At 33.3% G+C, this 11,407-nt stretch overlaps 1 long non-coding RNA gene across 1 annotated transcript; it reads right to left on the bottom strand.

Annotated features, from left to right (window-relative positions):
- Positions 1-1,944: 1,944 nt before the first annotated feature.
- On the bottom strand, positions 1,945-8,826 carry LOC140609508 (uncharacterized). The gene is made up of 3 exons (XR_012011326.1): positions 8,515-8,826; positions 2,915-2,995; positions 1,945-2,018 (listed from the first exon to the last, which is right to left on the bottom strand). It is a non-coding gene; the product is annotated as an uncharacterized lncRNA (long non-coding RNA).
- Between the last annotated feature and the right edge of the window lie 2,581 nt (positions 8,827-11,407).

Below are 11,407 nucleotides of genomic sequence, written 5' to 3'. Positions count from 1 at the left end.
GCAACACACAAAGCTCAGATTTGTTTTATCGATATATCAATTAAATATATCAATTTTTATTGATATATCAATAAGCTGTCATTGTAGAGAACCGCATCTAGAGTATAGACGTGGATAGTATTTCTAGAATTGGAGCTATCAGGGAAATTTTAAAAAGAAAAGTATGACTCCAAGTAAGAAATGGAGTCATATTCCCCTTCTTCTTTCCTCCCCTCTCTAACATATGTATTTATACTTTCACTAGCTTTCCAAACGTGTTAATTCAAATTGGTCTCCTAAGTATTCCCTCCTGTTGGTGGCATTTGGCTGAAATGAGCAGCTGCCATAGAGCATTTGCTAATGCTTCCTTCCTCAAAGGGAGATTAGTACAAATTTAAATTTGTGTAAATCCCTACCTGAGGCAAGATACTCTCTGTTGTATTTTGGTAAATTCAGATAATTGCTACAACAGTTTACTTTTATTTGCATGATATAGAACTATAGCAACAGTATTTGCACTGCTTTATTAACCTGTTTTGCAGTAAATAGTGTTTACTTAGGGCCTTGTACATGTGGTATCTATTAAGTAACATCTCCAAGAATGGAAGCTTGCTTACTTGTTAAATGGAAAACAAAATGTCAAAAATAATTGTGAGGAAAGTAAATGGCAAATGTTGACAGGCATGAGACTTAGTCAAGTTATCAAAAATGCAGATTACTTAGACATTAATAAATGAAATACTAATAACAGTTTTTCAGGCTTGACTGGAACTATTTATGGCAAGATTTCAACATTGTTTCACACAATATGACACATTTACATTTTCCCAATGCAGTTAAGATTTCAATTATAATGTAATACACATTTTATTACCCATTTAGTAATACTGTAGAATAATTGGAAAAGGCAGTGAATGATTTATAAAATGAGGACAGTGATTCCATGAGACCTTCGTCAATTTAAGAAGAAAATATTAATAAAACATTTCCATGGTTTTGCTGTTGTTTAATTTATAGCTTATATTTTGGCTGTCTTTAAATATTATTTGAGATGCCGTAGCACAAACATAATGCAACCCATGTTAATTAAAAATGTTTTTAAATGTGAATGATCAGAAGCCACTTGGGAGAGAAGAATCTTGAGTATTTTGGCCAAAGGATAAAAGTGGTATCTCACCAAGTGTTTTCTGCTCAAAAAGAGAACTGTTGTTGCTGGCATCACATGTGACATTAGATCCAATACCAGAAATGTTCAACTATTCTTCTGCAAGACCATACTACTCAGAACTTGAGTAAGAATTTCCTCTGGGAAATCGTTCTGCACCTACTTCATTCTTAGTGTGAAAAATGATGGGAACTGACATAACTTCAGAAACTGTTGGTACCACTAATAAGTAAGACATATGAGTTATGTCACCACTCAGTCCTTGATGCAGCAAAGTACTAGAACACAAATTCCACGACTGAAAGAAATTTGGAGAAGTATACTATGTCTATGAATAGGTAGAGGAAAGAACTGGGAAAAAATCTGCAAATTTGGCTCTTTAATTCTCCAACTCACCAATTTTCATTGATAAATGATACAAGAATACTGCATTTCTGTTTTTTATTTAATCAAATTACTTTCAAAATTGAGTTCATATCCTGTATGAATGGTGGAAGATACCACCTCAGTTTTTCTGGGCGTCTCCCTACCCAGAGTATTACAAAAGTGCCAATGTCAAGAAATGAGAAATCTCTCTGATCACATGTTGGCAATTGAGACTGGCTTCCCTAGAGAGGTCTCATGTCTTTTGCTTTCAGGAACCTCTAGTGTTCCTTTTTATCCATGTTTGAAAAAACTGAAAATCTTGTTCTCAACAAAGTTCTAGAGGCCTGTGTGACCTATGGATCTTTATCCCCCTTCTTGAGTCATAGAAAAAAACATATTTTTCTCCTTTTCAAAGGCACACCCCTGTCTTTTGCCTCCACAGGACTGCAACAACGTACCTTCACTGATTCTAGGAGAAGTCTACATCATGCAGCTTCTATTTTCTGCCCTGCAAAGAGCTCCCATAGAAAAAAAAAAAAAAAAAAGAATAACAAAGTCAGCTGTTTGCCTAGAATGAAGGGAAGAGAAAATTTGTAGGGAGCACAAATGCTAGTTAATATTTAAACCAAACATTGCCAAAAAAAAAAAAAAAGATTAAAAAAAATGAAAAGTTTGTTGAAAAGTTTTAATATTAACCAAAATATTAAAGATATTTTATCTTACGTTTTCAAGCCTATTCTAAGAGGTAATGGAACACATGATGTAATTTTTCCCCATTAATTTTTGTTTAGTTTCTTTAAATTTAAAGTAAAATTGACTTTATCATTCAATAGATTCCTCTCTCTAACCTCTCCCAATCCAATAATTTCTCCTCTCTTGTCTGCATTAGTGTTTGCATTGCCAAGCTAAGTCCTAAGACTATCTTAAAAAACACCCTCCTCCCCCCCCAAAATAACTCAATCCAGGTAGGCAATCCCTCATGGTGTCCTCTATGCAGCCTATAGATCCCTATCTCTGACTTTATGGAAAATACTTCTTTAGAATATAGTATGGCTCTTCTTCTGTACCTGGAGAAACCTCCAATATTCTCTAAGTCCAGGTCAAGACCTACCTTCTACAAAAAAGTGCTCCTTAACTTTTTTTTTTTTAACAGACAGTGATTCCTTTTGTCTGAAAACTCCCAGCTTTGCTCTTCTGCAATCATTTATTATTTCCCTACGTATATATTTGTTTTAGGCATCTTGTTGCACTTGTATTTTTATTTTTTATTTTTATTTTTTGCACTTATTATGTTTTTAAATCATTCATATTGTTAAAGAAGTTTTACCTATGTGTCATTAGACCATAAGCTCTGAGTGTGGCTATGATTTTTCTTTATAGGTCCCCATATGGAGATGTGCATACCTTGTGAAATTGTTTCATCCTGACTTCAAGATGTCTGATATGAATATACAGCCACACTTCAGTCTGGTGACTACAGCAGAACTTAGAGAAAAGAATGTTTCCAGTGTTAATTAATGTAGAATAATTTATACAAGCATAGCCATTTGATTCCTTTATAATTTTGAAATACTACATTAATATTTTAAGTGTGTTCCAGGTACATGGATATGTATACATATATGTATATGCATTTATATATACAGCTTTTCTTATAAATAAAACTGCTTAGTATAGATCCTGAGGTTTGACAGAGTTGGAAAAAGGGATCTCACATTCTTCTGGAACAGAGAAGGAGGAAAATCAACTAGTACAGGGGATATCTTTCCTCCAAGAAAAGGCAGAAAACTTCCTCCAGCAACCAAAATCCAATTAAATTTTGAAAAGCACTTTTTATGCATGTAGAAATGGATAATTCTGGAATTATCCATTCATCAAAGCATTAAACTCAAAAACTAATTTCTGCTCTCCAGAATGGCGCCATTGCACATTTCTGCTCCAGAATAATTCTTGTGGATATATCTGGCAGCCAAACATGAAAGTGTGGGTGCTGAGTGGCTGGCAGCTGGCCCAGTATTTAACCCTGCTGTTTTAGAATGTCATAAAATAAGCACAATTTAATCTTTCCAAATCATTTGGTCAGTGACTGTGATTTCCGGAGAAAATAACTTCAAAGAAGACAGGCACCTTTGTTGATGCTTGTTTAAGCAGCTTTGAGTGCCAATGTATTTAAGAATAGGAAGCACAAACCTCAAAGCCTGTAATACATTCTTGGGATTATATACCGAGAAGATGTGTAGACTGGCCTATTAAATTTCCCTGGTGGTAAGGATGTGCTTAGATTGATACAATTAAGAGATGATGTCATCAGATAAAAAGGCTGGGTCAGTCAGTAGAGCATGCCACTCTTGATCTCAGGGTTTAAGTTCGAGGCCCATGTTGGATGTACAGATTACTTAAAAATAAAATATTTAAAAAAAATGAAAGTCATGACAAGAAGATAGATACTGCTAGTTAAAATCTATGAAAGTGGAGATTTTGCCATAAATACTGAAAAGGGACTAGTAGTTGCCAGAGGTGGCAGTGGGTGTGGATGAAATGGGTGAAGGAGGTCAAAAGGTTCAAACTTCCAGTCATAAAATAAATAAATCATGGAAATGTAATATAAAACATGACAACTACAGTTAATAACACATTAGAAGTTCTCATCACAGGAAAAAAAATGTGTAAATATGTATGGTGATGGATGTTAACTAAACTTATTGTGATCATTTAAAAATATATATATGAAATCATTATGCACATTTGAAACTAAGATAATGTACATCAATTATACCGCAACTTAAAAAAAAAAAAAAAACAGAGACATTGGGGCATCTAGGTGGCTCAGTGATAGTGTCTGCCTTCGGCTCAGATCCTGGGGTCCTGGGATTGAGTCCTGTATCAGGCTCCCAGGAGGGAGGCTGCTTCTTCTTCTGTCTATGTCTCTACCTTTCTGTGTCTCTCATGAATAAGTAAATAAAATCTTAAAAAAAAAAAAAAACAGAGACTTTGCTATAAAAACATAAATCAGTGCATAAAATTGTAATGTTTACTTGTGACCTGGGAAAAACCCAAACACTTCTTTAGGATACTCTCCATAATAATCTCATTTAATTTATGACATGGATCTGAAATAAAGATTATTTCAGACTATAACTATATTATAGTTAGTTGGAAATGTAACTATTTTTAAACTGTCATTTGACAGTTTTGGAAAATATTACATGGTTTATCTCAATAATTGTACCCATTATATGTGGAGATAAACTCCAGGGAAAATAATAGATTTTCCTTGATTAAAACTGAGAGTCAATTTCAGATTAAGGAAACCAAACTTTATTCATTCTATCATAGAATTGATATGTGACAGTTGTGATAGTTAAACAGATTTTGTTATTGTCAGTAAAACTCTGAGGTAAATAGTTTATTATTAAGATCTTCTGGGATCCCTGGGTGGTGCAGCGGTTTAGCGCCTGCCTTTGGCCGAGGGCGAGATCCTGGAGACCCGGGATCGAATCTCACATCAGGCTCCCGGTGCATGGAACCTGCTTCTCCCTCTGCCTGTGTCTCTGCCTCTCTCTCTCTCTCTCTGTGTGACTATCATAAATAAATAAAAATTAAAACAAAGTTTATGAAGATCTTCTCATCTTCCCTTTATTAAAATGTATGGAAGACCAAAAATGCATTCTTTTCCCAATGCATTTATCTAATTTAGGCTTATACATGCACAGAATAGTTTGAACCAAAATTACTTTTAATATCAGTAACACAAGCAATTTACCTTCTTTATCTTACCATTGAAAACCAACATAGGTAAGTCAATTATATATCTTATTAAGATCTCTAAGATAATTTCTGTCATCAATTTTGTCCATTATTTGTTGTGCAAATATTGTCTCCTTTCTTTATATTTTTTGATGACAACTTTTAATTCTCTTCTCAATCTCTTATGCAACTCAACCTACTCTTACCTTTTTTGTTCCTTGATCTCTTTCTCTTACACATTCATTGCCAATCCTTATTTATTTTCTTACCTACTTAAACTGATCTGTCCTGATACAACCCTCAAATTCCTTGCCCCTTGAACATACCTTTGTGTTGTACTTTTTAGAGTGTCAATTTCTGTATTTGGCTTACTCCAACCAGTTACTTTCTCTGTTACTTTCCCCCTGGCTACCAGTGATTACCAGGAAAAATTAAATGGCCTAACTCTATTAATAAATGCCATTACAAACATGAGATTAGCTGGAGCTAGCTTCATAAGAATTCGCATTTCACCTAGATATTGTTCCAGGTGTTTACACTCATCTCACACCTACATGATTCACTCTCTGCAAAACATCCATCTTCATAAATCACAGGGCAAAATTTCATCCCCTCAAACCTCATAGGGATAAGGGTCTGGATTGCCCCATGAGGAAAGCAACTTAGACTAAGAAAGCTACTAGTTGAGGGTGAGGGGCATCTAAAACATGTGATAGAGGAAGAGATGAGAGTGTTAATTTTTCTTTAAAAGATGACTTAATTAATAATCCCAGAATAAGCCTATGTTATGATTCTTCAAGTAGCAAAAATCCTCTATTTTCTTAGATTGATGTTAATTATTCCTATTAGTATTCTGACTCCTTTGCTTTCCTCATGGTTTCTGGCATAAGGCACTTGAAATAACTAATTGATAGCTGTACCATAGAATTCAATAGGATTATTACTATTATACATTAATTTAATATTGTGAATTATTAGACCCACCTCTAGGTCTTAATTTTTAAGACTTTAATAGTACATATATTATATCAAAAATGCATGTTTAAAATATTTGATATAATATTTCAATATAATTGATTTCCTTTATAGTTCTATACATTTTACATAATTTATTTACAAACATTTTTACTTTACAACCTTATACAGCATGCCACAGAGGTCTAGTTTATAACATAAAAATATTCGGAACCTCTGCCTCAACCAAGCTTCTCCCTCTTATACTTACTCCTTTATGATACTCAAGCTTCAGCTTCAATCGCAGCACTTCAGAGGTCTCCCTGACCACACACCCTAAAGCAGCCTCCTGGGTGCTTTTTACATCTTGTTTTTTTTTTTTTTTTTTCATCATCATCTTTATAAATGCCTTATATTTCCTTGTTCACATGGTTGTTGTTGGTTCACTGTTGATCTGGTTTACATTTCCTTCTTAAAAGTCCTATTCTAACATCTCAGGTGTATCCCTCTGGGACTTTCTTCAGTGGATGAATTTCCTTTCAATGATAATCTTCCTCAATTTTGTCCACTAACACTTCTTTATTCTCTAATTCCTTTTTCCTATGTGTATAACTTCACCCACTGTCACAAGTCTGAACATAATTAAAATATATTAATCCCTAATGAAAATGTATTATTCCCTAGGGGATATACAGATCCATAATCTTTTATCAGTCACCCTGAAATCCCTAAAGCTCTTTTTTCCACAAAACTCATTTGCAGCAAACTATTACCCCAAATGACAAGATAGCCTTTATTTACGTCATGCCCTGTATTCATATATTTCACCAATAGAACTTGTATTTGGTTTATTACATGATGCTATCAGGATTATGCTAAAAATGCTGCATTTCATAGAATGGGAGTAATGTATTACTTTCTAAGTCTGAAAAACTGTGAAATTGAGAAGCGATCAAGATATCCTATTCATATTTCTAGCCCAGATTTAGAGAAGGATTCAACTGTCTTCTGAGCATCATACAAACTCAGCACAAGTTCCTTTCTTTCCTACTTACTAGCCACATCTCCACTTACTTCCCTAAGGACATCCAGTGTTTAGCCGTGTCTGACCAGGCACCTAAATGCACCTTACTACTCCACATCTCTGCCTCTGGAGAGTAACAAAGCAGAATTAATGAATACCAACTGGGGTGACTTCTGACTGATAATTATTGCTGAAATCCTTACCACATTAAATTAAAGAAATGTACTGTCTAGTATTTCTCCTGCTACTAGGTGAATAGCTCTGTAAGAGAAAAAGGCACATCATTTTCCCACAACTCAATGCAGTGCTTTGCTTTGTGTTATCTGTTGTGTCTGTCCTTAAGCTGAGTTCCTTTATTGTCTCTCCTCTTTCTTTTTAACCTTTACACCCATCAATCATGCCTTTTGAATCAATCCTTTTCTCTCTATCCTTTATGCCACTGCTATGTGCACTTATTATTTCTCACACAGTGCCCTGAGATCCATTGTTTCTCTGTCAATTCACTTCCTATGTAGTCCATAATTTGCCCTTAATCTACTATTCAAGCAATACCTTGTGTAATCCAATACCAATTTTTTTTACTTCCCAGTATACTTCTGCGACTTGAATCTTCTTGCTCTTTCTGGAATGTAAACCTCCATATTGACCCCATGTCAAGAATTAGATCACAGGGAGGCCAGGAACAATTTCACTGGTAGATTTGTAGAAATTTTCAGGAAAAATAATAACACAAAATCTTTTGCTGTGTAAATATATCAAAGCACAGAATAAGCATATATTGTCATTTTTTAAAATAGCATACAAAAAGGAAAATTTCATTCCAACCTAACAGGTTATCCAAACTAACAGCAGATGAAAAAATATCACATTCCAATCTAATTTATAATATGAAGATAATAAAATAATGCACATGAAAATCCAACAATTTAAAAATTTTACTTTACACTTACTTTTCTTTTATGAAAACTAGGTATATTATTAGGAAATCTGTTAATAAAATTCACTACATTAATAGATTAAATGATGAAAATGACAAATCCATCTCAATATAAATGGATAACCATCTGATAAAATTCAATATCTACTAATACATCAGAAATATATGGATAATTCTTTAATAATGTTAAATTTCTTTCTATCATAAGCCAATAAGAAGAGCATACCTAGAATACAACATTGTTCAACTTGTACTTAAGTTAGTTAGGGTTCTCTAGGGAAACAGAACCAACAGAATACATAAAGGTATATGTGAAAAGATTTATTATAAGAATTGACTCACAAGGTTATGGAAGCTGATAAGTTCTGTAATCTTCTGTTGGCAAGCTGGAGAACCAGGAGAGCCAGAGGTATAATTTGTTCCAAGACTGAAGCCCTGAACCCAAGTATAAGCAAATGATGTAAGTCCCAGAATCCAAAGGCCCAACAACCAGAAGTTCCAATGTCCAAGGGCAACAGAGATAGACATTCCAGCTCAATATGAGAATTTAGCCTTCCTCTGCCTTTTTCTTCTGCTCAAGCCTTCAATGCATTGGATGCTGCTGCCAATATTGTTGAGGGCAGATATTCTTTGCTAAGTTGATTGAAATGCTAATTTTTTCCAGAAACACTGTCAGAGACACACCCAGAAATAATGTTTTGCCAGCCAACTGGGTATCCATTAACACAGCCAAGTTGATATACAAAATTTACCACCACAGTTAAAATTAAGATAAGGGTACCAGTTATCACCACTATTACTTAATTATTCCATAAGTAATCAACATTGGCAAAAAGGAAAGGATGAAACAAAATTTTAAATTTTTGTAGATTATATGATAATTTCCTTAGAAAAGCAAAATAACGGTTGCATGATTTATTGGAAATTATAACAAATTCCAATAAGTAGTCACTTGCAAAATAAATTATTTTCCTTTACCAACAGTATCACATATAAAATATATGTCCCATTTATAAAATCAATAAAAATATAACATACCCATAAGGAAACTTTAAAAGTAATAGTTAATGTCCTCATGAATATGGTTATAAAACTTACTGAGGGATGTTAAAAAGGTTTTTAATGGAATATATATTACTGAATAGTAAATTTTAAAGTATTTTAAAACAGCAATCTTTCCTATATTAATGTGAAAATTCAATACATTTTCAAATGAAAGCAAACATTTCTTTCTCTTTGGTCTCAAGTCAAACATGAATAAAACTAAGAAAATTCTTTGAAATATAAAAAATAAGTGTGACCTGGTCCTACACAGCATTAAATTTTATCATAAAGTTAAAGTGATTAGAAATATTTGATAACTGATGTGAAAACAAACAGATCAATGGCACAAATGAAGGAATCTAAAAATGGATGTGAACATGCATGGGAAAATAATATATGTAAAAGTTGGCATTTCTACATTGTCTAGATCATTCTTCAAGTAGTATTGGCCAAGTAGCTTATAAGTTGGGGTGGAAAAAACCTGGAAAATCAACCTGGACAGCTCTTGTACCAAAATAAATTTCAGATGGACTTCAAAGTCTTATGCATGTAAAAACAACAAATATATTGTAAGAAATCATTGATAAATATCTTTCATCTTTGAGGTAGAGAAACTTTTCTAAATATGTTGCAAAATTCAAAAGTCACAAAGGAAAAAATTTAATAAATTTTTAAAAATAAATTTATTTTTAATAATTAAAAAAGGAAAACGCTTAACAAGTAGAAAGGCAAAAAGTATGATAGCCAGGTGGGTAATAATTACAATAGAGAAAAAAAATTCCTAGAAATCATGATGTAAGCAGAGATCAACATGAAATAAAATTTAACAAATTTCCCAAACTGACATTTCAAAGTCAAAGATAACCAATGACCTAAAAACATATAATCAGGTTCTTGGGATGCCTGAGTGGCTCAGCAGTTGAGCCTATGCCTTCTGCCTAGGGTGTGATCCCAGAAGTCCAGGGAATCCAGTCCCACTTGGGCTCCCTACATGGAGCCTGCTTCTCTCTCCCTGCTTATGTCTCTGCCTCTCTCTGTATCTCTCATGAATAAATAAATATTTTTTTTAAATCAGGTTCTTAAAAAAATCAGGTTCTTCACCTCAACAATATAAAAATTTGCAACTTGGCAGTATTTATCAAAGCTTCAGGTGTGTATATTTTTGACTCCCTATTTTCAATTCTAAATATCTGTTCTCTACAAATACACAAGTAGCAAAGATTTCTGTATGAGGTTGATATGGAGTAACTTTTGTAGTACAGAAAACCTAAAAATAGCATAAACATTGTTCAAAAGGGGAAGAATTAAATAAATTAGCATATGAACTACATAATAATATGAAGCCATTAAAAAAACAGATATGCCTGATATATTTGCACGTGAAGGAAAGGATGTTATAGAATAAAGTTTAGAATAAGATCCTATTTATAATTGACAAATAGTTTTCATTTATTTTTAAAAATATTTTATTTATTTATTTGAGAGAGAGAGAAAGCAAATGGGAGAGGAACAGAGGGAGAGGAACAAGCAGACTCTGAGTTGGGCATGGAACCCCAGGCAGGAAAGTAGTATTTATATTAAGAACATGTGCACACATTGAGATTTTTAGAAATGTGCAGAGATGATAGTGGAGAAGGAAGTGAGATTGGTGGGTGAGCAGTAAGAAAGCGAGGTGAAGACCAATGGATAGGCCAGTAAAAATTGCCTTTGAATCTTATATATAGTTCTGTATTGCTAGGAATATTTTTTTTACAGTAGCACATACTATTTGTATTATTAAAAAAAAGAAAAAAGGAAATTGTACTAATTTTTGTATAAGAATGATAAAAGAGGCATCCTGTTGGCAATGTAAATTATTACAGTTTTTAGGAAAGCATTTGGTAGCATCATAAATCTAATTATATACTTATATATTTCTCTCATATATACAATATATTATATATAAACCCAAGCTGCTAAACTGTTTAAGAGAGAATGACCACTGAAGAACTATTTCTAATAGTTAAAGTTTGGAAATAACCTAAATAGTTTATCAATAAGGAATTGCTTAAGTGTATTATGAGTTATTTATTAAGGTAATACAGTGCAATATTAAAAATATTGGAATATATGGGGTTCCTGGGTATCCCAGTAGGTCAAGCCTCCAAATGCTGATTTTGGCCCAGGTCGATTTTAGCATTGTGAGATCAAG

Source organism: Canis lupus, chromosome 18, assembly GCF_048164855.1.
Source record: "Canis lupus baileyi chromosome 18, mCanLup2.hap1, whole genome shotgun sequence".
Classification (NCBI taxonomy): Eukaryota; Metazoa; Chordata; class Mammalia; order Carnivora; family Canidae; genus Canis; species Canis lupus.
Note: the sequence above shows the minus strand (reverse complement) of the source record. Positions and strands in the feature narration are given on the sequence as shown.